Source organism: Haematobia irritans, chromosome 2 (assembly GCF_050003625.1).
Source record: "Haematobia irritans isolate KBUSLIRL chromosome 2, ASM5000362v1, whole genome shotgun sequence".
Lineage (NCBI taxonomy): Eukaryota > Metazoa > Arthropoda > Insecta > Diptera > Muscidae > Haematobia > Haematobia irritans.
The window spans coordinates 140,244,783-140,272,219 of record NC_134398.1 but is presented as its reverse complement, the minus strand read 5'-3'; the positions used below and the strand labels follow the sequence as shown (position 1 = coordinate 140,272,219).

The 27,437-nt window shown below is 32.2% G+C and overlaps 3 long non-coding RNA genes across 3 annotated transcripts in view; 2 read left to right on the top strand and 1 right to left on the bottom strand.

The window, feature by feature from the left end:
* LOC142226320 (uncharacterized) overlaps positions 1-27,437 on the bottom strand; it is a 173,341-nt gene that overhangs the window by 91,426 nt on the left and 54,478 nt on the right. The window contains exon 3 of the long non-coding RNA XR_012719654.1: positions 2,619-2,688. This is a non-coding gene — a long non-coding RNA (uncharacterized LOC142226320). The remainder of the gene's footprint in view (positions 1-2,618; positions 2,689-27,437) is intronic.
* On the top strand, positions 17,706-20,583 carry LOC142224109 (uncharacterized). Its single transcript, XR_012719036.1, has 3 exons — positions 17,706-17,882; positions 19,779-19,993; positions 20,066-20,583. It is a non-coding gene; the product is annotated as an uncharacterized LOC142224109 (long non-coding RNA).
* LOC142224108 (uncharacterized) lies at positions 18,411-19,346 on the top strand. The gene is made up of 2 exons (XR_012719035.1): positions 18,411-18,495; positions 18,983-19,346. It is a non-coding gene; the product is annotated as an uncharacterized LOC142224108 (long non-coding RNA).

Here is a 27,437-nt window from a genome sequence, read left to right as displayed (position 1 = left end):
GGAAGAGCAAAATCTATCCGATTCGGTTGAAATTTGGTAAGTGATGTTAGTATATGGTATCCAACAACCATGCAGGAATTGGTTCATATCATTCCATAATTATATATAGCCCCCATATAAACCGATCCCCAGATTTGTCCTCCGGTGCCTTTTGGAGAAGCAAAATTCATCCGATCTGGTTGAAATTTCGTCCGATCTGGTAGTATATGATATTTAACAACCATGCCAAAAATGGTCCATATCAGTCCATAATCATATATAGCCCCCGATACCGAGATTTGCTCTTGTAGGAGCAAATTCCATCCGAGTCAGTTGAAATTTGGTACATTGTGTTAGTATATGTTATGCCTATTAACAATCATGCCTAGCTAGGTCCATATCGCTCTATAGTTATATATAGCCCTCAGATAAATCGATCCCCAATCACACAAAAATTGGTCCATATCAAGTTCATAATTGTATATAGCCCCCATATAAGCGAACCCCATGTTTCAATTCTGGCTCTCTACGTACCGTGCAAAAGTCCATATCGATTCGTAATTATTTGTAGACTCACCTATATATACCTTATTTGTCTAATACATACCACGTATGGACTAGGTTAGGTTAGGTTACGTGGCAGCCCGATGTATCAGGCTCACTTAGACTATTCAGTCCATTGTGATACCACATTGGTGAACTTCTCTCTTATCACTGAGTGCTGCCCGATTCGATGTTAAGCTCAATGACAAGGGACCTCCTTTTTATAGTCGGGTCCGAACGGCGTTCCACATTGCAGTGAAACCACTTAGAGAAGCTTTGAAACTCTCAGAAATGTCACCAGCATTACTGAGGTGGGATAATCCACCGCTGAAAAACTTTTTGGTGTTCGGTCGAAGCAGGAATCGAACCCAAGACCTTGTGTATGCAAGGCGGGCATGCTAACCATTGCACCACGGTGGACTAATTCACAATTTAGAAAACGATGTTAGGTTAGGTTAGGTGGCAGCTATTCAGACTATTCAGTCCATTGTGATACCACATTGGTGAACTTCGATGTTAAAAAGTTTTAAGATACCACAACCCAAATAATTCGATTGTGGATGACAGTTTTTCATAGAAGTTTCTACGCAATCCATGGTGGAGGGTACCTAAGACTTGTTTTTTTGTTTTTTTTTTTTTTTTTTGGATTAAGAAAAAATTTTTTACTTTGAAGTATCCGTTATAATTTGGATTTTCAAAGTGACATTTGTTTGTACATGAGTATCTTAATTAATAAACCGCGAAAAGAGAATGAAAAATTGATAAATGAGATCTGTATCCTAAATTTAATTTTATTGGTCCTAGATTTAAAGCCAGATAGGTCGTTAAAAAATTTCTTTATTTTAAAGAAGCCGCATCTTTGGCTCGGAATCAATACCAAAAGCCTTAAGGGAAGGTCAAAAAGCAATTATGGACCGATATGAAGTGTTTTTTGTAATGAGCGAAACCATGTACCGAATTTTAGGCAAATCAAAAGAAAAATCTGGGAATCGATTTATATGGGTGCTAATATTGGGACCCGCAATACACACAATAACATATCAATGAAAAATTTCTTTAATTAAAAGAAACTTCATAAACTTTTGCTGTTAAAATGTTTTTCTTTCATTATAGGACAAGTAGATTGGAAATGCACATCCCTTCGTTAAAGTCGCAAGCCCATTTTTTCTTTAAATAATGAAAAACATTTTTGGTTTAAAAAAATAATCTTTAAAATATTCAATTAAATATGAAAAGCTTCATTTATGGTTTAAAGTTTATTATTATTATTATTTTTTTTTTGAAAGTAAGGAAACATTGAATAGCTTCTTTACTATATACATATATCACAAAATGGGAATGAAATTTCGATAAATACAATTAATATCGTAATTTTGATTTTATAGAGCCTAGATTTAAATCTAGAAAATTCCATAAAACACGACCTTATTTTATAGAAAAAATCCTCAAATGAAGGTCAAAATCTTTGGATCCAAGTAATCCCGTTTTTTAGTGTATAGCAATAAGAAATCTCTGTGACATGCGGACATGGCAAGATCGACTCAGAATGTCACCACGACCAAGAATATGTTACATATTCTGTATGTATGTTCGAAAGTCACCTACCGCCCCTTTCCCCTACCCTCATCCTATTGGTGGTGGGTAATAAAAACAACGCTCATACAATTTGTGCAAATTGCATCTATTACGTAATTTCGTACGAATACAATGTCGTTATTATTCTTTCACATTGCGTTTATTTGCCATAATTAAAATGACCCATTTCTAGCAGACTTCCGTAAAACTTAATTTCCGTTTGGACAAAAATTCTTTTTTTATTTGCACCATAAAAATGAGCTCATATTAAATGAAAGTTGCACAAAAAATAGAATAGTTTAATTGTTCTCTGTTCACATGAATAGATATGCATAAGCATATTTTAGGGCATTATAAAATTATAAAGAAAATGTGAGATGGAAAAATGGATCCTTTTATTTACAATTTTTGTTTTTCATTTCTGAAGTAGTTTTAAAGAGCAAACAATAGATGTATATGACAAACGAAGTAATGATTGTCTTTAATGATAATTATGTATTTATAATGTATTATTCACTTACATTATATTAGCTTGGCATTCCAATTTCGAATATGGACGAAGTTCAATCAAATTTGTATCTCATTTATTTTCTGCAAATAAAAAAATTGAACAAAAAAGCGTTTAATAAATATTCTGAGCAAAAGTTTCTACAGTGCTTTATTCTATATTTTGTAACAAAAAATAAATTAATTAAATGTCGACTGACTCCGAAACCTAGAGTGGATGATATTTATTGTAACTATCTACATGTTGCTAAACAGTTCGTCCCACCGCTGAAAGATTTATTCCAGTGCAAATTCATTTTATTGTGTACATGCTTGCAACAGAATTAAGATCTTTCGCATTTAGCAATAAAGTCCTAAATTTAATGAAACCACCTTTTGAAGTAAAGATTATAAACTTAATTTTTATTAAAATTTCATTACTTTAAAGAAATTTGTCCTTAATTTCATGTTTAGCTCAATGACAAGGGACCTCCTTTTTATAGCCGAGTCCGAACGGCGTTACACATTGATGTGAAACCACTTAGAGAAGCTTTGAAACACTCAGAAATGATAGCAGCATTACTGAGAGGGGATAATCCACCGCTGAAAATCTTTTTGGTGTTCAGTCGAAGCAGGAACCCACCCTTTTTGTATGCAAGGCGGGCATGCTAACCATTGCACCACTGTGGCTCCCATTCTAAAACCTAGTTTGCACAAGTAAGCTATCGTGAGACTGGCAGTGTTTCGTCGACGAAAAAACGATAACAACATCAGTAATGATCCAAAAAGTGAAGCCCGGATTTTATCGAAATCTACGCCGCAGGGGTCATGCTTGATCCCCCTTTCTATACAAAATTTTGTTAAAATTTTATTTCATGCTTGATCCCCCTATCTATACAAAATTTTGTTAAAATTTTATTTCTATAGGAATTTTTCTATAGAACATTTAATCAAAATTTTATTTCTATAGATTTTTTTTCAAAATTGTATTTCTATAGAAAAGTTTGTTTAAATTTTATTTCTATAGAAAATTTTGTTTAAATTTTATTTCTATAGAAACTGTTGTTTAATTTTTTTTCTATAGAAAGTGTTGTTAAAAGTTTATTTCTATAGAAAATTTGGTCAAAATTTTATTTCTATAGGAAATTTTTTCATTTTTTTTTTTCTATAGAAAATTTTGGCAAAATTGTATTTCTATAGATAATTTTGTCCAACTTTTATTTCTATAGAAAGTTTTGTTAGAAGTTTTTTCGTTTTGTTTGTTATTGTTGGCTTCTCTTCAATCGTTATTGTTGTTTTTGATCTCAGCTTAAAGCCATGCATTGACTAAACTACAAGTGTAGCTTAACCAACAGAGGAAAAGTATGCTTGTCAAATTCATTTGGGAAAAGCCCTATAGACTGCAAGATGGTTGGATGTACAGCTGTTTCGGAATTACCACATTCCTCATCAGCATCCTCTACTTGCAGCAAAACTATCAACCAATTATCACAATAAATTCGGGCAATTCACTCAACCCAAAGTGAACTACACTTGAACCTTCCGAAAAAGGGGTTTGATAGTCGGCTACTGCTTAAAACAAATTTGCAAGCATATCTCTTTTCCTTTGCCAAACTCAAATCATCGATTTGAATGTAAATGGCTAGGTTTGTTTTTGAGCGTGCTTCCTCTATCTTCATTCGTTTTGTTTGTTATTGTTGGCTTCTCTTCAATCGTTATTGTTGTTTTTGATCTCAGCTTAAAGCCATGCATTGACTAAACTACAAGTGTAGCTTAACCAACAGAGGAAAAGTACAGCTTGCAGTCTATAGGGCTTTGCCCAAATAAATTTGACAAGCATACTTTTCCTCTGTTGGTTAAGCTACACTTGTAGTTTAGTCAATGCATGGCTTTAAGCTGAGATCAAAAACAACAATAACGAAGTTTTTTCTATAGAAAATTATGTCAAAATTTTGTCTCTATAAAAAATTTTGTCAAGATTTTATTTCTATAGAATATATTGTCAAAATTTTATTGATATAGAAATTTTGTGAAAATTTTATTTCTATAGAAAATTTTGTCAAAATTTTATTTCTATAGAAAATTTTACTGCTATAGAAACTTTTGTCAAAATTTCATCTCTATAGAAATTTTTTGTGTAGAAAACTTTGTCAAAATTTTATTTCTATAGAAAATGTTGTCAAAATTGTATTTCTATAGAAAATTTTGTCAAAATTTTATTTCTATAGAAAATTTTATTGCTATAGAAACTTTTGTCAAAATTTCATCTCTATAGAAAATTTTTTCAATTTTTTTTGTATAAAAAATTTTGTCAAAATTTTATTTCTGTTGAAAATTTTGTCAAAATTTTATTTCTATAGCAAATTTTGAAAAAAATTTATTTCTATAGAAAATTTTGTCTAAATTTTATTTCTATAGAAAATTTTGTCAACATTTTATTTCTATAGAAAATTTTGTCAAGATTTTATTTCTATAGAATATATTATCAAAATTTTGTTTGTTTTGGTTGATTTTGTAAAATATTCCTCTGCAGCTAAGAGGTACTTCGCAGAAATAAAACTTCTACAGAAATAAAATTTTGTCAAAATTTTCTATAAAAATAAAATTTTGACGAAATTGTCTATAGAAATAAAATTTTGACAACATTTTCTATAGAAATAAAATTTGGAAAAAAATTTCTATAGGAATAAAATTTGGAAAAAATTTTCTATAGAAATAAAATTTTGACAAAATTTTCTATAGAAATAAAATTTTGACAAAATTTTCTATAGAAATAAAATGTTGACAAAATTTTCTATAGAAATAAAATTTGGAAAAATTTTTCTATAGAAATAAAATTTTGACAAAATTTTCTATAGAAATAAAATGTTGACAAAATTTCCTATAGAAATAACATTTTGACAATGTTTTCTATAAAAATAAAATTTTGGTAGATTATTTTTGGTTCGAGTGGCAACCATGATTATGAACCGATATGGACCAATTTTTGTGTGATTGGGGATCGGCTATATATAACTATTGACCGATACGGACCAATTTTGGCATGGTTATTAGCGGCCTTATACTAACACCACGTTGTAAATTTCAACCGGATCGGATGAATTTTGCTCCTCCAAGAGGCTCCGGAGATCAAATCTGGGGAACTGTTTATATGGGGGCTATATATAATTATGGACCGATATGGACCAATTCTTTCGTGTTTCTTAGAGACCACATTCTAACACCATGTTCCAAATTTCAACCGGAGGACAAATCTGGGGATCGATTTATATGGGGGCTATATATAATTATGGACCGATATGGACCAATTCTTGCGTGTTTCTTAGAGACCACATTCTAACACCATGTTCCAAATTTCAACCGGATCGGATGAATTTTGCTCCTCCAAGAGGCTCCGGAGGACAAATCTGGGGATCGATTTATATGGGGGCTATATACAGGGTTGGCCTGTCACAAACTGTGACTTTTGCGACATACATTTGCGACGGTATAATACGTATGTCGCAAAAGTCGTAAACCTACTGTAGAAAACCTAATTTTGAATAGAAGAAATCCTGAACATTTTTTAATTTAGCTTGACAGCATTCGCCACTGTCAAGCCTATTTTCTTAGGTGGTATCGAAATTCCCGTTGGTGAGTGTGCAAAATTCCTTGGGGTTATATTGGACAGGGGACTGAACTTAACCCATATTCCCATAGCGTCGTCATATGACGACAGAAACATTGGCATGTTCAATGCACCAGTGTACCGTTATCGCTGCACAGAAAAAAATAAAAAAGATAGAAAAAAATTTCACGAAAAATTTTCCAATTAAAATTTTAATTGAGTTTTAAAAAATATTCAATTAAAAATTTAATTGAATCAACAATTTTTTTAATTGAAACAAAAATCAATCACGAAAATTAATAGTATCAATTAATTTTTTAATTGGATCAATTAATTTTTTAATTGATACTATAATTTCTGTGATTGAAGACATTTCAATTAAAAATTAATTGGATCAATTAATTTCGTGATTGAATCAGAAAAAAAATTTTTGTGTGAACTTATTATCATATGACGACACCCATTTTCCGGAAACCTGAACCCGATATGACAATTTTTTTTTTTCATATATATACTAAAGGTAGCCTATACATGCTGTGAATCAAACATTATTATAATCGGATGATTATTTTATAACTCGGGAGAATACGGGTTAAAGCTAAGAAAGGACGAGAAAATCCACGGTTACTCTGGACTCGTGCAAAAGGCAATAGGGAAAATGTGGGGACTAAAACCTTCTCTTCGCACATACCATCGTCTTGGATATCATCGAATTTGCTGCCTAGCTGACGCGACTAAAGTATTTTGAGTTTGCGACTTTTGTTACTTTTTCTACATTTACACGCAAAAAAAATAATTCTTTCCTCCCAAACGAAATTTTAGACAAACAAAGTTCGTTTCTCATTTGCTTTTCGTTGAAAGGAAGTATATTTTGAAGAAAAGTATATAATTTTTGTGATAAACGTTTATTCTTTTCCAGGATGTAAAAACAATTTCATAAAGGCTAACTAAAAAAAAAATTTCTGGCTAATTGCATTTTCCCTCACATATTTCTCCATTCCACGAAGTTTTTTAGTTCTTAGCACCTTTTTCTGTAATACAAACAATGTAGAAGAAATTATACGATTTTATAGATTTTAAAATTTTTTTTACCTTTCGCCTGGACGGAGAATCGAACCGCGGACCATGAAATTTGTAAGCCAACACACTATCCACTGAGCTATGTAGCCGTTATTGTCATCAATAGACAATTACCCATATAAGTTATATTTATATAGCATAGCTTGTGGCGCCCACGAGCCGATTAAACAAAGTTTATTTAACAGAAAAATACATTTAGTTGGGCACCGTGGAGCAGTGGTTGCTACGTCCGACTTGTATGCCAAGGTTCGTGGGTTCGATCCCTGCTAAGACCAAAGTTTTTTTTTTGTTTTTACATATATTCCAGATATGTTCGGAAGATTCCGAAAAAAATGTTCAACATTACATTGTAGTATATTAAATTTTGAACTGTAAAATGTGTCTTATTAAAGACCTAAAGTCAGAAAAGAACAGTGTTTGATATAACCGAAATGGACTGTGTTGGTGGTTCAAAAATAACTTTTTTATTGAAAAAATAAAACTTTTGTACCAAACGAATTTATTTGGTGATAAAAGTGTATACTTTTCGAAGCAATTCAAAAAACTCTAACAAAAGAAAAACGTTTTCAGTACACGTTTTCCAAACGTTTTTTTTCTTTGCGTGTACGACAAGTATGTGACGTTTACAACTTTGCGACAGTCGCAAACCTAAAAAAGTTTGATACAGACCATCTCTGGCTATATATAATTATGGACCGATATGGACCAATTTTGGCATGGTTGTTAGAGACAATATACTAACAGCACGTACCAAATTTCAATCGGATCGGATGACTTTTGCTCCTCTAAGAGGCTCCGGAGGTCAAATCTGGGGATCGGTTTATATGGGGGCTATTAATAATTATGGGCCGATGTGGACCAATTTTTGCATGGTCTTTAGAGAACATATACCAACACCATGTACCAAATTTCAGCTGGATCGAATGAAATTTGCTTCTCTTAGAGGCTCCGCAAGCCAAATCGGGGGATCGGTTTATATGAGGGCTATATGTAATTATGGACCGATATGGACCAGTTTCAGCATGGTTTTTAGAGACCATATACTAACACCATGTACCAAATTTCTGCCGGATCGGATGAAATTTGCTTCTCTTAGAGCAATCACAAGCCAAATTTGGGGGTCCGTTTATATGGGGGCTATACGTAAAAGTGGACCGATATGGACCAATTTTTGCATGGTTGTTAGAGACCATATACTAACACCATGTACCAAATTTCAGCCGGATCGGATGAAATTTGCTTCTCTTAGAGCAATCGCAAGCCAAATTTGGGGGTCCGTTTATATGGGGGCTATACGTAAAAGTGGACCGATATGGACCAATTTTTACATGGTTGTTAGAGACCATATACCAACACCATGTACCAAATTTCAGCCAGATCGGATGAAATTTGCTTCTCTTTGAGGCTCCGCAAGCCAAATCTGGGGATCGGTTTATATGGGGGCTATATATAATTATGGACCGATGTGGACATATTTTTGCATGGTTGTTAGAGACCATATACTAACACCATGTACAAAGTTTCAGCCCGATCGAATGACATTTGCTTGTCTAGAGGGTCTGCAAGTGGACCGATATGGCCCATTTGCAATACCATCCGACCTACATCAATAACAACTACTTGTGCCAAGTTTCAAGTTGATAGCTTGTTTCGTTCGGAAGTTAGCGTGATTTCAACAGACGGACAGACATGCTCAGATCGACTCAGAATTTCACCACGACCCAGAATATATATGTTACTTTATGGGGTCTTAGAGCAATATTTCGATGTGTTACAAACGGAATGACAAAGTTAATATACCCCCATCCTATGGTGGAGGGTATAAAAAGAAGATCTAAGCTCTACGCGGACGAAAAAGAATGTTTTTCATATGTTTGGGTGTAAAAATTATATGTTTGGAGCTCAAATTTTTTAACACAATATTTTTAAGTGCAAGCGTACAATGTTCATAAACTAGCATAACATGTTTGGGACATATATGTTAATATGTTAGAATATATTATGTTTGGGACATAAAATGTTTGTAAATATAATATTCTTGGATGCAAACATATATTAATTTAGAAATAGCCTAGAAACATATATTTGTTAGGAAGAGAGACCTAGAGAGAATGCTGCAACTAAAAGAATGGAAGTAACCAATTGGCGCCTTAAAAAGATATATACACAAAGAAAATTTCGTCAAAATTTTTTCCACCAGTGTATGCCTAAGGTGAAACATAATATGTTCGAAAAACAAAAACAATAATTCGTTTGAACCAATCCTGAAAATATATATACTTGAAGCAAAATGTGTTTGGGGTGTATGTTACAGAAGCGATTTTTTTTGTTGAGTGTGTAGCAACTAAAGCTATCGGCTTAAAAAATTTGATGTTATTTACGGCAGTTTTTGCTTTTAAAGAATAAAATTAAGAATTTTCATAAATGTGGCCCAAATTTTTTTCGTATTAATTATTAAATACTAATTGTTATTGTACACGGATGAAAAATACTTTTTTTACATATAATGTTTGGCTCTAAACATTATATGTTTGGAACACAAATTTTTAAACACAATATTTTTGAGTGCAAGCATATAATGTTCATAAACTAGCATAACATGTTTGGGACATATATGTTAATATGTTAGAACATATTATGTTTGGGACATAAAATGTTTGTAAATATAATATGCTTGGAAGCAAACATATATTAATTTAGAAATAGCCTATAAACATATATGTGTTTAGTACCTTGGAGCGCTATTAAACAGGGAGCGATATTGAATTAAGTTGGTGGTTGTTGCTTGTTATTACAAAATTAACATTTTATTTTTCATTGGGCAATTGATCAGCTACTTCTTTGATCCTTACAAACTGTGTGGTCCGCTGTTCGAATCCCCGTCCGGCAAAAGGTAAAATTAAAATAAAAAAAATCATAAAATTGAATAATTTCTTCTACAATGTTTGTATTACAGAAAAAGGTGCCAAGAACTAAAAAATCTCGTGGAAGTGAGAAAGATGTGGGGGAATATACAATTAGGCAGAAACAAAATTTTGAGCATTCAGGTCGAAAACCTATGTTGTTAGCACCTATATTACCTGTTTATTTTCGTAATTCATTATGATTGTAAATATATAAATAAATAAATAAAATTTTGAGCACAATATTGTTTGGGAGAATTTTTTTTAAGCATATAATATTTTTGGGTGCAAAATGCTTCCAAACATATTATATGTTCACATAATAACATATTGTTTTTTGGGAGACAACATTATTGAATTTGGATGCAAAAATACAAAATGTTTGGAACTTAGACTACCCAAAAATGTATATGCTTGAAGCAAAATATGTTTGGGAGTATATGTTACAGAAGCGATTTTTTGTGAGGGTGTATGAGTTCATTCCTTCTGACGATGGAAAACCTCTTCACAGGCAAATTGTGTTAATTGTTGCAGGTCACAAAGCAGACAACAACACCATCACTAACCTAACATGCATTATCCAAACAAAAACAACAATTGCAACAACTTCAAAGCCATCAAATAGTAATAGTTCATAATGGGAACGACAAATGTAGCAACGAACCTCGCCACTTAGCGCTTCATTCCATAGAGAGATGCCATAAAGAAATTTCCAGACAATGTTGAAAAATAGAAATGAGAGCAAACTGAAAAAACAACACAACAAAAATGTATATGAACGGAAATAATTTCATGAATAACTAAAAAAATAAGCTTACTACAGAAGGCACGCCCTATGCTATGCTATGGCAAAGCATAAACCTCAACACCCACATATGAGATTTCCCATACATACATTTGTGTGTGAGTGTGTAATAGTAGTAGATCTATGGCGGCTCACAAAAGAAATTTGTAAAATCTACCAGACACAGTCACATAACTGGAAATGGGAATAAGTGGTGTTAGCGCGTAAAAAATGCATCAATGCCTATATATGAGAGTAATTGGTATTTACACACATACACACAAAACAAAAAAATCATTTATTTTATGCATAGAGTTCATAAAAAATTTTTGCAATAATGAAATTCATAAGTTGTATGAACAACGTTCATGAAATATATAAAATAGGGGGTTTGAATGGCTAAAAAGGCATAAAGGAAATATAGCACAGCCAAAGTTACCAATATCGTCAACAGCCCGAAAACATCCAAGACACTGGGCCCCTATGAAATTTTTAAATTAATGCTGAAGCATCTGGGGAACACTGGGAGTTGAGTACTAGACCAGACTCCTCAAGTTGTCCTTGGAATCACACATTATACCCGATATCTCGAGGCAGTCCCCAAGGAGGAGACTGTCTCACCTCTTCTTTGAAATGTTGATATAAACAACCCTCTGGTTTTCCTAGAAAAAGAAAGGATAAAAGTGGTTGCATACGCCGATTATGTGGCTCTTGCAGTCAGGGGTAAATTCCCAACTACAATGAGAGATATTATACAGAGAGCCCTCCGGATGATTGAGAAATGGGCAACGGATAATGGTTTAAGCTCATCTTCTTAGGTGGTGTTGAAATTCCATTTGGTGAGTGTGCCAAAAACCTTGGGGTTATATTGGACAAGAAGCTGAATTATAAACTTAATATTGTTTATAATTCATACCTATTACTCGTGCAAAAAGGCAATAGGGAAAAAGTGGAGACTAATACCGGAAATTTTGCATTGCTTAGACCTAGAATGCTGTATGGTGTTGTGGTCTGGTGGCCGGCACTTCAGCAGTCGACAAATTTAGATAAAGTTCAGCGAATGGCATGCTTGTATATCTCAGGCGCATTCAGTAAGACAGCAACAGATTCTCTTAATGTCATGCTGCATCTATTGCCTTTAGACATATTAACCAAACAGTCAGCAGCAACAACGGCTGTACGGTTGCGTGAGCTATCGATGTGGTCGAAAAAAATGCACGGTCACAGTTCGGTCCTCAAAATAATGCCAAATGTGCCAAACGTAATGGATTGCACTCTGGCGAAACCACTTTTCGACAAAAAGTTTGATACTCTAATTCCCAACAGTGACGCGTGTGGTGCACACAGACCCCAGAGAATACACGTTATATAGATTTCTACACTGATGGCTCCAAATTGGATGGACAAGTGGGTTTCGGAGTATATTCTAAAGACCTGGAACTTCAAATAGCGAAAATATTACTTAATCACTGTAGTGTGAGGTGGCAAATTGGCTGATAAGTAATGTTCCAACACATGTTGGCATTAATATATACTCAGACAGTCAACCTGCAATAAAATCCTTGGGCTCTGTGTTCCTTAACTCGAAAAAGGCTATCGATTGCCGCAAATCTCTCAACGAGATGGCTGAGCAGTAGAGTATTCACCTAATATGGCCGCAGGAACATACCAGGGAACAGCGAAGCGGATGAGTTACCAAGACTAGGAACTACCTTACATATTCCAGGGGACCTAGAATCTGTTGGTATGCCTTTGGCTACCTGAAAGCTCATACTGCGTGAGGAGACTGTTATGATAGCGAATGTCCGAAGGGAGAATTGCAAGGGTTGTAACGTTATAGGAACTTTTAGTTAAGTCATTCACAGTGGAATGAATAGTTTAAATGAGCCTGAAAATAAATCGGGCTGCCACTTTAACCTAACCTAACCTACCCGAGCTCTGAAAAGGAGTAGAGTGCTTCCACTAGTGAAGCCAGGCAAAGACTCCATCAAGGGTGAATAGAAGGTTAGGTTAGGTTAGCCGAGCCCGAACGGCGTTCTACATTGCAGTGAAACCACTTAGAAAAGTTTTGAAACACTCAGAAATGTCACTAGAATTACTGAGGTGGAATATTCCACCAATGAAAATCTTTTTGGTGTTCGGTCGAAGCAGTAATCAAACCCACGACCTTGTGTATGCAAGGCGGGCGTGCTAACCATTGCACTACAGTGCAATATTTATTGTATTGTTCAAACAAAATATTGATTGTATTTTTCAAACATATTACGTTTCACCTTAAACATACACTGGTAGATAAAAATTTTAATAACATTGTCTTTGTGTATATACTATATTTTTAAGGCGCCAATCGGTTACTTCCATTTTTATACTCTGCGCCACACTGTGGAACAGGGTATTATAAGTTAGTGCATATGTTTGCAACACCCAGAAGGAGACGAGATAGACACATGGTGTCTTTGGCAATAATGCTCAGGGTGCGTCCCTGAGTCGAAATAACCATGTCCTAACCTAACCTAACCTAGGTCACAATTTAAGTCCAATCGCCTTCAAATTTGGCACATGTTCCTAATTTGGGTCAGAATAGAACCCTATTGATTTTGGAAGAAATCGGTTCAGATTTAGATATAGCTCCCATATATATCTTTCGCCCAATATGGACTAATATGGTCCCAGAAGCCAGAGTTTTGGCCCAATTTGTTTGAAATTTTGCACTAGGAGTACAATTAGTAGTGCAGTTAAGTGTGCAAAATTTGATTGAAATCGGTTCAGATTTAGATATAGCTCCCATATATATTTCGCCCGATATGGACTAATATGGTTCTAATAGCCAGAGTTTTAGCCCAATGGTTGAAATTTTGCACAGGGAGTAGATTTAGCATAGTAGCTATGCGTGCCAAATTTGGTTGAAATCGGTTCAGATTTAGATATAGCTCCCATATATATGTTTTTCTGATTTCGACAAAAATTGTCAAAATACCAACATTTTCCCTGTAAAATCGCCACTGCTTAGTCGAAAAGTTGTAAAAATGACTCTAATTTTTCTAAACTTCTAATACATGTATATCGAGCGAAAAATCATAAATAAACTTTTGCGAAGCTTCCTTAAAATTGCTTTAGATTTAAACGTTTCCCATATTTTTTTACTAACATTGTGTTCCACCCTAGTGCATTAGCCGACTTAAAATTTGAGTCTATAGATTTTGTAGAAGTCTATCAAATTCTGTCCAGATCGAGTGATATTTAAAAGTATGTATTTGGGAGAAACCTTTATATATAGCCCCCAACACATTTGACGGATGTGATATGGTATCGAAAATTTAGATCTACAAAGTGGTGCAGGGTATAATATAGTCGGCCCCACCCGACTTTAGACTTTCCTTACTTGTTTTACTTGCAGCATACTCTCTCGGTCTCTCTTTCCAAACACATATACCTATGTTTATAGGCAATTTCTAAATTAAAATATGTTGAATCCATACATATTATAATTAATAACAAGTATATACGGCCGTAAGTTCGGCCAGGCCGAATCTTATGTACCCTCCACCATGGATTGCGTAGAAACTTATACGAAAGACTGTCATCCACAAATTTCAACTCACTCGGATGAAATTTGCTCCTCCAAGAGGCTCCAAAAGCAAATCTCGGGATCGGTTTATATGGGGGCTATAAATGATTATGGACTGATATGGACCACTTTTGGCATGGTTGTTAAATATCATATACTACCACCACGTACCAAATTTCAACCAGATCGGATGAATTTTGCTCCTCCAAAAGTCACCGGAGGTCAAATCTGGCGATCGGTTTATATGGGAGCTACATATAATTATGGACTGATAGGAACCAATTCCTGCATTGTTGTTAGATACCATATACTACCACCACGTGCCAAATTTCAACCGAATCGGATGAATTTTGCTCTTCCAAGGGGCTCCAAAGGTCAAATCTTGGGATCGGTTTATATGGGGACTATATATAATTATGGACCGATTTCGACCGGTTTATATGGGGGCTATATATAATTATGGACCGATGCGGACCAATTTTTGCATGGTTGTTAGAGACCATATACTAACACCATGTACCAAATTTCAGCCGGATCGGATGAAATTTGCTTCTCTTAGAGGGTCTGCAAGCCAAATTTGGGAGTACGTTTATATGGGGGCTATACGTAAATGTGGACCGATATGGCCCATTTGCAATACCATCCGACCTACATCAATAACAACTACTTGTGCCAAGTTTCAAGTCGATAGCTTGTTTCGTTCGGAAGTTAGCGTGATTTCAACAGACGGACGGACGGACATGTTCAGATCGACTCAGAATTTCACCACGACCCAGAATATATATACTTTATGGGGTCTTACAGCAATATTTCGATGTGTTACAAACGGAATGACAAAGTTAATATACCCCCATCCTATGATGGAGGGTATAAAAACAAAAAATGCTGTTCGGTCGTAGCAGGGATTGAACCCACGACCCTTTGCATGCAAGGCAGACAAGTTAACCACTGGTCCACGTGGCCAACAAATGTATGTTTCTGTTAAATAATGTTATGTTTGCATGGGCTCGTGGGTGCTGCAAACTATGCTATATAAATGTAACTTATAACGGTAATTGTCTACTGGTGACTATAACAGCTACGTAGCCCAGTGGATAGTTTGTTGGCTTACAAACTGTATGGTCCTCGGTTTGATTCTCCGTCCAGGTGAAAGGTAAAATTTAAAAAATTTATAAAATTGAATAATTTCTTCATCATTATTTGTATTACAGAAAAAGGTGCCAAGAACTAAAAAAATTCGTGGAAGTGAAAATTATGTGAGGGAATGAGCACAATCTTCTTTGGGGAAAACTCTTCCAAGCATATAATATTTTTGGCCTCAAAATGCTCCCAAATATATAATATATTCACATAAAACATATTAATCTTTCGGCAGTATCCAATAATATATGTGCTTCCTGCAAAATATGTTTGGAATATATGTTTGAGGGTGTGGTGTCCATCCATTCGTCCTGACTGATCTTACTCAAGTTTTGCACAAGGTGGCCTTCTGTGGTATCAATCAAACCTGCAAAATATTATGCAAATTGGTTCAGATTTTGAAATAGCTCCCATATATACGAGGGCGGTTCGGAAACTTCTTCAATGAAAGAGAATAGTTAGTTTTTCAAAAATATTTTTATTTTTCAATATAATCTCCTGAAACTTCAATACACTTAGTCCAACGCTTTTCTAGCAATTCTCTCCCTTGATTAAAATAGTTTTCCTCAAGGTCTTCAAAATAGTGGTTTACAACTGTAATTACATCTTCATTTGAGGTAAAACGCTTGTCAGCAAGGAATTTTTTTAGATTTGGGAACAAGTAAAAGTCACTAGGAGCTAAATCAGGAGAATAAGGTGGGTGGTCAAGCAACTCGTACTTTAATTCGTTGATTTTAGTCATTGTTAAAACACTCTTGTGCGCAGTTGCGCTGTCTTGATGAAAAATTATTTTTTTGTGTTGTAAGTCAGGACGTTTTTCTCGAATTTGTACATTTAATTGATCCAAAAGATTGTAAAAGTACTCTGAATTTATTGTTTTACCCTTTTGCAGATAGTCAATCAAAAAAATACCTTTGAAGTCCCACAAAACCGTTGCCATGACCTTACCAGCTGATTGAATTGTTTTTGCCTTTTTTGGGCAAAAACTCCAGCTTCAGTCCATTGTTTGGATTGTTCTTTTGTCTCTGGGGTATAGTGGTGGATCCATGTCTCATCAACAGTTATATAACGACGCTTAAAATCCATTTTATTTCGCTTAAAACGATCCAAACAAGCTTGAGAAATGTTCATTCTTATGCGTTTTTGATCCACTGTTAACAAATGCGGCACCCATCTTGCAGAAAGCTTTTTCATCTGTAGTTCTTCATGCAAAATTAAATGGACTCGATAATTTGAGATGCCCATGATATTTGCAATTTCACGCACTTTTATTCATCGATTATTTAATACTATACACTTTGGCTACAATTTCTGTTGTTGTTGCTGTTTTTGGGCGTCCACTACGTGGTTAAATTCAGCAACCCAATTTTTTACTGTTTCATATGAAGGAGCACTTTTACCTAACACATTCACCATATCATAATGAATTTCTTGTCCCTATAAACCTTTTTTATGTAAATATTTAATGACAGCACGCATTTCTAATTATTCCATTGTAAAAAATGGCGGATGCGTCTTTTCTGAACACCTGTTTCTATATGAAGGAGTTTCCAGATCGAAACAAAATTTAACATGTGTTCATAACAGAGATGGATGTTTCCAAAACAACGTTTTTCTGTTTATACCGCGCTTCTTGTTCTAGGCTAAGAAGTTTCCGAACTGTCCTCGTACTCACTTGTTTTGTTTCGTTTTCTATTCAAATTTCCCCTATTACAAAATCTATACAATACTTTCCATATGACCCTCGTTGAAATGTCTTAATAAGAACTCTAATAAGTGTTTTTAACTATGCACATTTCATCTCTCTGTCTCTCCCTTACTCATCGTCAACCAATAGAGGTTGTGTGTGAGTGTGGGTAAATATATGTGTGTTCGTCTCCCTTTCACTCTATTTGAATGTAGGTTTACTATTTTTTTCTTCTCGTTAAAAATGTAGACAATAGACAAATTGTTTTATTATTGTTGTTGTATTCTTTGTTGTTGTTGTTATGACTAGTTTGCTATGGCCTTTTTAATGAGTAACCAGAAAATGAGTTTATAGTCATTTAGTCACTTTGAATGAAATACCTCTAACACCACCTCCTCCTCCTCAACGGCAGACACCATTTTCAATTTTTTTTCTTGTATTTCTTTGGTTGAGTATTTTGTTCCAGTTCTTCTCTTCAAAGGAAAGCCATTACTATCAGAGATGAGATATTTGTAAATAGCATTAAAGAGGTACGTTTGTAAGGAACTAAATATTTATATTTATTTATGATTATTCACAGAGCCAAAAATGTCACCTAAAAATAAGGAGGTTGACTTTTAAAAAAACTTGGTGACAAAGGAGAGCGACAGGGGACAAGATTGACGAAATATTTACTAGAAAATCTTCTCATTTTTATCTTAAATTTCATCTAAAATTCATTGAAAAGGAAATCGGCTAAATATAAGAAGATAACTTCTCATTTGCTCTTTTTCTTTTAAAAATATGTTTCTTACGTCTTAATATGAGCATAAAAAGTGCTAATCAGATGAAAAACTTCTTGTTTCTAACAGATTTTCACCTTCTTATTATTAAGATGCTAAACTTCTTATTTTTGTAAATGTCATCTTAATTTTATTGAAAAGGAGATCGACTAACAATAAGGAGAAAACTTCTTATTCGCTCTTATTCTACTAAAATGCGTATACATACATCAAAATAACTGTAGTTTATTATTGCATCAGCCAATTTTCATTTTAAACTAGTAAGAAGAGAACAGTCGATCATTCAACTTTGAGCTGTGAAATGAAGTGTTTCGATTTGTGTTAGTTCCTTGTGGTTTTTGTGAATTTTGTGTTGTAAAAGGTAAGTGAATTTTATCTAATTAATATACATAAAATAGAATTTTGGGCGTTAAAAAGTGAAATTGAAAAGTTTCTGGGTAAGTGCAAGTGTTTTTTTTTTTTGTCACGACCTGCGCCTTATATATATATGCACGTAGTTGCTTTTGTTTCAGTATACAGTTTTTTTGTGTGCATTTTTCAAGTCAAAGTCACAGAGGCTAAGTAATTCTTGTAAGGAGTTGATGTTAAATAAATGTTAAAATTTCTTCACTATTAACAATTGTTGTGTACTAAACGAATGAATTTATATCATTTGGCATTTGTATATTTATATAGGACTCCAAATTCCTTCGCCTTTGTGTTCTACCCTTAAGTTATAAATAACTTTTATTATAGAAATGCGATGTTTTTACAATTATAGAGTGTTAATTATGCAAATATAAAATTTTTTTCATTTTGTCGAAGTGTTTATAATCAAATTTTTCCACTTCGTTTTATAACTTTTTCAGTAACATCGATGTGTTGAACATTTTATAATGTGTGATGAACTTTCAGCTGATATTTTTATTTCTTCTCAATCAAGGAAGGATGAAATAGTGGAACTTTTTAAATCTTGGGGCTTGTTGCATGAAATAATATCAACTTTAATTGAGCGAGGAATTAATTCGAGCTCGAGAAAACCGAAATTGAAGATGTTGAATGTTTTTTGATAAAGTGGTCGAGAAATATTTCGGAGAGCCAAAAAAATATGGAAAACATAACCTTTATTTTTTATTGTATTATATAGTTATAATTAATGTATAAATATCATAAGTACATATTGTAACAATTGAATGAATTAATAAAAACAATAATTTAAAAAGAAAATAATAAGTAGAATTGATTCTTATTTCTACTAGTTACCGTCTTAATTTTATTAAGTAGAATGTCTTCTAATTTCTACTAGTAACCGTCTTCATTTTATTAATAAGAATTGCTTCTAATTTCTAATAGTAACCGTCTTAATTTTATTAAGAAGAATTCCTTCATATTTCTACGAGGAATCATCTTAATTTTATTTAAAAGGTTTCCTTCTAATATCTACCAGTCACCTTCTTAATATTAATAAGGTTTCTTCTTATTTTTACGGGTTATCTACTAAATTTTATTAAAAAGGAATTCTCTCTAAAATTTAGACGGAGCTCTTCTTGGAGAAAAACTATAGAGAAATCTTTTAAACTTTGTTCTGATTTATAGGGTATTTTATGTGGTCTTTTGGCTCTGTGTTATTAACTTTTTTAATGTTTAATATATTACATTTCAAAGCGCAAACAAACGACGACTTCTAGATTAAATTAAAAATAAGATTTTTTGTTGGTATGGAGACTATAGTCAGCACTTATATTACTGAGCACCAAAACCAAATATTCAGTACTTAATCTTGCCCATCTCTAATCTACATCGATGAGTACTTGTTTTCGAAGATGATGATGATGATGAGAGGGCTCTCAAATAGTAGCAACGTTTGTCTATTTACTATTGTCGGTTTGCATATTAAACTGCAATAATTTCGAAATTTTTTAATTTCTGTTCTTCTCTCTCTGTCTCTCTAGTCGCCATACGCCATAGAAACCGATGCAGTTAGGGAAAACGCAAATGAGACAAAAAGACAAAGATGACGGCATAAATAGAACTTCTTAGAATAGTCATAAAGTCAGCAATGTGGAATTGAAGGAAACAACAATGGAAATGAACAGTCATCAGTCTATTACTGTAGGAAATTTTAAATTGGCTTTAGTTCTTGCAATGAATTACAAAATAATGCGTAATTTTTTCATTATATTTATTTATTATGCAATTTGTGATACAAGATTTTAGAAATTTCGACATTTAGTTTGTAAACGGGAATATAATTAAACAAAATTGGAAACATAAGAAATTATTATGAATAACTAAAAATGTATTCTGGAAACTTGAAGGAATGATTTTTAGTTAACTTCCTAGTGCCAAATTTATTAAAATAAATTAAATTATGTTCGATTACAATAATATAAGTCAAACTAATTTAAATAAAAACAAGTAAGGAAAGTCTAAAGTCGGGCGGGGCCGACTATATTATACCCTTCACCACTTTGTAAGTCCACATTTTCGATACCATATCAAATCCGTCCATGTGTTGGATGCTATATAAATCCATACACATATATTCTGTATATCTGAGCAGATCTGTACAGAGTTCTGCAATACTTATAGATTTTAAATTTATGTCGGCTAATGCGCTAAGGTGGAACACAATGTTAGTAAAACAAAATATAGGAAACATTTAAATATGAACCAATTTTGAGGCAACTTCGCAAAAGTGTATTTATGATTTATCGGTTGATAGATGTGTAATAGAGTAATTGGAAAATTTGAGTCACTTTGATAAGTTTTCGACTTAGCAGTGGCGATTTGATAAGGAAAATGTAGGTATTTCGGCCAGTTTTGCCTAATTAGGAAAAACATATATATGGAATCTATATCGAAATCTGAACCGATTGCAATCAAATTTCACATGCATAGTTACTATGTTGAATGTAGTCCCTGTGCAAAATTTCACGTAAATCGGATAACAACATTGACCTCTGTGGTCATATGATCGAAAATCGGGCGAAAGATATATATGGGAGCTATATCAAAATCTGAACCGATTTCAACCAAAATAAACACGCATATGCAGAACCTTAATTCTACTGCATGTACAAAGTTTCAAGTTCAATTCTACTCCCTCTGCAAAATTTCACGTAAATCAGAGTAGCACTTTTGCCTCTGTGGGCATATTAGTCCAAATCGTGCAAATGATATATATGGGAGCTATATCTAAATCTGAACCGACTTCAACTAAATTTTGCACAATTAACGATACTATAAAACGTACTCCTTGTGCAAAATTTCAAGCAACTCAGGGCAAAACTCTGTCTTTTGAGGCCATATAAATCCAAATCGGACGAAAGATATATATGGGAGCAATATCTAAATCGGAACCGATTTTAACCAAATTAAGCACACTTAACGATACTATTAAACGTACTTATTGTGTAAAATTTGAAGAAAATCAGGGCAAAACTCTGGCTTTTGGGGCGATATAAGTCCAAATCGGTCGAAAGATATATATGGGAGCTATATCTAAATCTGAACCGATTTCAACTAAATTTGGCACAATTAACGATACTATTAAACGTACTCCTTGTACAAAATTTTAATCAAATCAGGCCAAAACTCTGGCTTTTGAAGCCATATAAGTCAAAATCGGACAAAAGATATATAGGGGAGCTATATCTAAATCTGAACCGATTTCAACTAAATTTGGCACAATTAACGATACTATTAAACGTACTCGTTGTGCAAAATTTGAAGCAAATCAGGGCAAAACTCTCGCTTTTGGGGCCATATAAGTCCAAATCAGACGAGAGATATATATGGGAGCTATATATAAATCTGAACCGATTTAGCTGATATTTGGCAGTTTTTACGGGGCTGACAAAACATTCAGATGTACAAAATTTGAAGAACGTCGGTTCATAAATACGTGAATTATGATCAAATCGGTGATAACTATATATGGCAGCTATATATAAATCTGAACCGATTTTTCCAAAACCAATAGCGATTGTCTTCTACCCGAAGAAAGACGTTATGTCAAATTTGCGGACGATCGGACTTAAACTGCGACCTGTACACAAAATTACATATACAGACAGACAGACAGACAGACGGACATGGCTAAATCGACTCAGAATTTAATTCTAAGCCGATCGGTATACTAAAAGATGTGTCTATGACAATTACTTCTTGGCGTTACATACAAATGCACAAACTTGCGATGCCCGTCCGTCGGACCACTTTTACGTATAGTCCTCATATAAAAGGACCCCAAGATTTGGCTTATGGAGCCTCTTAGAGCAGCAACTTTCATCCTCTCCGGTTGAAATTTGGTACATGGTGTTAGTATACGGTTTCTACTACTCATGCAAAACTTGGTACATATCGGTTCATAATTTATATAGCCCCCATATAAATTTTCACCAAAATATTTCCAATTAAAAATTTGTTTTTGAATTTTCCAAAAAAATATTCAATTAAAAATTTAATTGATTCAACAAATATTTTAATTGAAACAGAAATCCTTATCGGTTCATAATTATATAAAGCCTCCGTATAAACCGAACCCAACATTTCACTTCCCGTTCTCTAATTACCGCGCAAAAATTTGTTCGTAATTATTTATGGGCTCCCCTATATATACTAGTCATGTAGGTATTTAAATGATAGTATCAATCGCACAATTGTTTACAAATAAAAAAAAATTAGTTGATTAAAAAATTAATGAAGTCGCGTTTAATATATTTTCAGGATCAGGATGGTTTACAGGTATCCATGCATGTGCTCTAGGTCTAGCCGGTATTTCCTTCTTCTCGACTAACTCCAAAACAGCTTCTTCCCAAACTCAAATCATCAAGGCAAATTTAAAACAACCCATAGACTTTTAATCCACCAATGCGATTACCTTAAATCGTCCTTGGGACCAACCAGCCACTTGATGTCAATGATTTGGACCGAGAAACATTTCCAGCTCCTGTGAGTAGACGCCAGACAAAACATTCTCAACTTCTTCCCATTTGTGCTTTGGAATCATACCGTCCATTGTTCCCCTCTTAATGATAACAATCACAAGACTTTCCTTTGCAAGTGAGGCAAACGATCTATGATATCTTTTGGAAGATGGCAGCTTATCTAGCGATCATTTCCTTTTGCCAACTTCAAGAATTTCTTGCGCCCATTTTTGCGTTCCTTGAAACTCTCTCTTGAGGGATTGCCACCTTTTGATGTCGTTACCTTAGAAAAAAGTTTGGCTTGCCATAGCTTAGGTTAGGTTAGGTATAGTGGCAGCCCGATATTTCAGGCTCACTTAGACTATTCAGTCCATTGTGACACTACAGTGGTGATCTGCGATGGAGATGTTTCAACCTGTTGATCAGTCTATAAGTCGACTAATTGAGACTAACTCTTGGTCTTTGCCCAATTTGATAACTACAGTCGAAACCTATCCACTGCAGCCCGAGAAGGAATATGATCACCCCAAACATGTTACAAGAGAAAAATGTTATTTTTGGACAGTGAACATAGAACAAGTTTGTGGGGTGATCATATTCCTTCTCGGCATGTGGGCCTTGAAGTTGGCAGCCCACACTTAAAACTCTTAATATTTACTTATTACTGTAAATTTAATTAATCCGATTTATGTAAAACACGTCCATTCAATTCGACAGTTGATTTTATGTCGGTTTTATGTTATGGCGTCGATCACATCCCGAATTTTTAAGGAATTCTGCATTTTAAAAGAAATTAATTAAAAAGTAGTGGCACAAAAATGTAAAAAGTGGGGCATTTAGTGGTACAAATGTATCCACGCTTGAATACAGTGGCAAATTTTCGTTTTGAAGGCTATTCCGGAAATTGACTTTAACAACTGTTACGATATTTGGCAAATTTAATGGCATACGTTTAGGTCGTCCAGGAGATTATATTGAGGTTTACGAAATAGATTTACGACAATATTTCATAAATTTTAAAATTATAATCAAAGTTTTCTATCATTTCTCCAGAGCTTTTTACATTACCTCTTATAGGTGTTCATGACATTATACCTGACTTTGTTATTCGATAACATCACATTTCAAATGCGTTTGAACTGTGACACATGAAAGAATGCTTGCCTCTGTCCAGAAATTCCATATTGTAGAATAAAGTAAAAGTGATTTATATATCGTACTTATTTATTTATATGGAAAACACAAAAGAAATACCACAGATATGATTTAAAGATAGAATAAAAATATGACTGTAGGTAGATATCTGGTAAACAAGATTAAAAACAGACTGGTTAAATGGATCTATCAATGAAATGAAATTTTATTTATGAAACAACAAAAATAACCTTGATGAAGTTGTGGTCACATTATGGGGGGAAATACTAACCGTGATTCATGGTGACATTTTACAGGTTCATTGAAATCATTTTTAATATATTGGTATTTTATAGAAACGTCTAAGAGGAAAATCGCATAATAACATTATGACAAAATTTTCCATAGATATAAAATTTTGACAAAATTTTCTATAGAAATTAAATTTCGACAAAATTTTCCATTGAAATAAAATTTTGACAAAATTTTCTATAGAAATAAAATTTTAACAAAATTTTCTATAGAAATAAAATTTTGACAATATACTTCACAGAAATAAAATATTGGCAACATTTTCTATAGAAATAAAATTTTAACATTTTCTATAGAAATAAAATTTTGACAAAATTTTCTATAGAAATAAAATTTTGATCAAATTTTCTATAGAAATAAAATTTTGACAAAATTTTCTATAGAAATAAAATTTGGACAAAATTTCCTATAGAAATAAAATTTTGATAAAATTTTCTATAGAAATAAAATTTTGAAAAAATTTTCTATAGAAATAAAATTTTGACAAAATTTTCTATAGAAATAAAATTTTGATAAAATTTTCTGTAGAAATAATATTTTGACAAAATTTTCTATAAAAACAACACTTTGACAACATTTTCTATAGAAATAAAATCGTGACAAAATTTTCTATAGAAATAAAGTTTTGACACAATTTTCTATAGAAATAAAATTTTGATAAAATTTTCTATAGAAATAAAATTTTGATAAAATGTTCTATAGAAATAAAATTTTGACAAAATTTTCTATAGAAATAAAATTCTGACAACATTTTCTATAGAAATAAAATGTTGATAAAATTTTCTATATAAATAAAATTTTGACAAAATTTTCTATAGAAATAAAATTTTGACAAAATTTTCCGTAGAAATAAAATTTTGACAACATTTTCTATAGAAATAAAATTTTGACAACATTTTCTATAGAAACACTTTGACAACATTTTTTAGAGAAATAAAATTTTAATAAAATTTACCATAGAAAAACAAATTTGACAAAATTTTCTATAGAAATAAAATTTTGAAAAAATTTTCTATAGAAATAAAATGTTGACAAAATTTTCTATAGAAATAAAATTTTGACAAAATTTTCTATAGAAATAAAATTTTGACAAAATTTTGAAATTTTCTTTAGAAATAAAATTTTTCATTCGTTTTGTTTTGTTATTGTTGGTTTTTTTTTTGGTGGCAAAAGAAAAGAGATATGTTTGTACGAATTTATTTTGGCATAAGCCGGCTATCGTGTAAACCTTTTTTCGGAAGGTTTAAGTGTGGTTCACTTTTGAGTTTAGTGGACTGCCTGAATTTATTCTGATAATTGGTTGATAGTTTTGCTGCAAGTAGAGGATGCTGATGAGGAATGTGGTAATTCCGAAACGTGCGACCATCCAACCATCTTGCAGTCTATAGGGCTGTGTCCAAATAAATTTGACAAACATTTTTTTCCTGTGTTGGTTAAGCTACACTTGTAGTTTAGTCAATGCGTGGTTTTAAGCTGAAATCAGAAATAAAATTTTGAGAAATTTTTCTATAGAAATAACATTTTGACAAAATTTTCTATAGAAATAAAATTTTGACAAAATTGTCTATAGAAATAAAATGTTGACAAAATTGTGTATAGGAATAACATTTTGACAAAATTTTTTATAGAAATAAAATTTTGACAAAATTTTCTATAGAAATAAGATTTTGCTAAAATTTCTTATAGAAATAAACTTTTGGCAAAAATTTGTATAGAAATAAATTTTTAACAAAGTTTTCTGTAGAAAGAAATAAAATGTTGACAAAATTTTCTATAGAAATAAAATTTTGACAAAATTTTCTATAGAAATAACACTTTGACAACATTTTCAATAGAAATAAAATTTTCTATAGAAATAGAATTTTGACAAAATTTTCTATAGAAATAAAATTTTGTCAAAATTTTCTATAGAAATAAAATTTTTACAAAATTTTCTATAGAAATAAAATTTTGACAAAATTTTCTATAGAAATAAAATTTTGACAAAATGTTCTATAGAAATAAAATTTTGACAAAATGGTCTATAGGAATAAAATTTTGACAAAATTGTCTATAGGAATAAAATTTTGACAAAATTTTTTATAGAAATAAAATTTTGACAAAATTTTCTATAGACATAAAATTTTTATAAAATTTTTAATAGAAATAAACTTTTGACAAAAATTTGTATAGAAATAAATTTTTAACAAAGTTTTCTATAGAAATAAATGTTGACAAAATTTTTTATAAAAATAAAAGTTTCTATAGAAATCAAATTTTGATAAAATTTTCTATAGAAATAAATTTTCTATAGACATAAAATTTTGATAATTTTTTTTTTATAGAAATAAACTTTTGACAAAAATTTGTATAGATTTACATTTTTAACAAAGTTTTCTATAGACAAATACAACAAATGTTGACAATTTTTTTTATAAAAATAAAATGTTCACAAAATTTTCTATAGAAATCAAATTTTGACAAAATACTCCATAGAAATAAAATATTAACAAAGTTGTTGGAAATAAAATTTTGAAAAAAATTTTCTATAGATATAAACTTTTGACAAAAATTTTCATGAAAATAAAATTTTGACAAAAATTTCAATGGGAATGAAATTTTGAGAAATTTTTCCATCTAAATAAAATTTTGACAAAAATCGTTAAAGAAATAAAATTTTGAAAAAAATTTCTATGAAAATATATTTTATTTTAAATACGATTTTTTTTGTTTGGTAGGTTTTTGCTAAAATTTTCTCCGAATGAGAGGTAAACGTTTTCTGACAATTAATATATAGATCGTAATGGGAAATATTTTGAAAACGAATAAAGCAATTTTATTATTAATATTTGTTTTTGTTATCTAATCTCATAATATAAAAGGCAACCCTGGTATTTTTGCACATTTAATTTAGAGTTTAGGTGGAAAACCCCAGACATAGTACTCACTCCTCAGATATTTCACATAT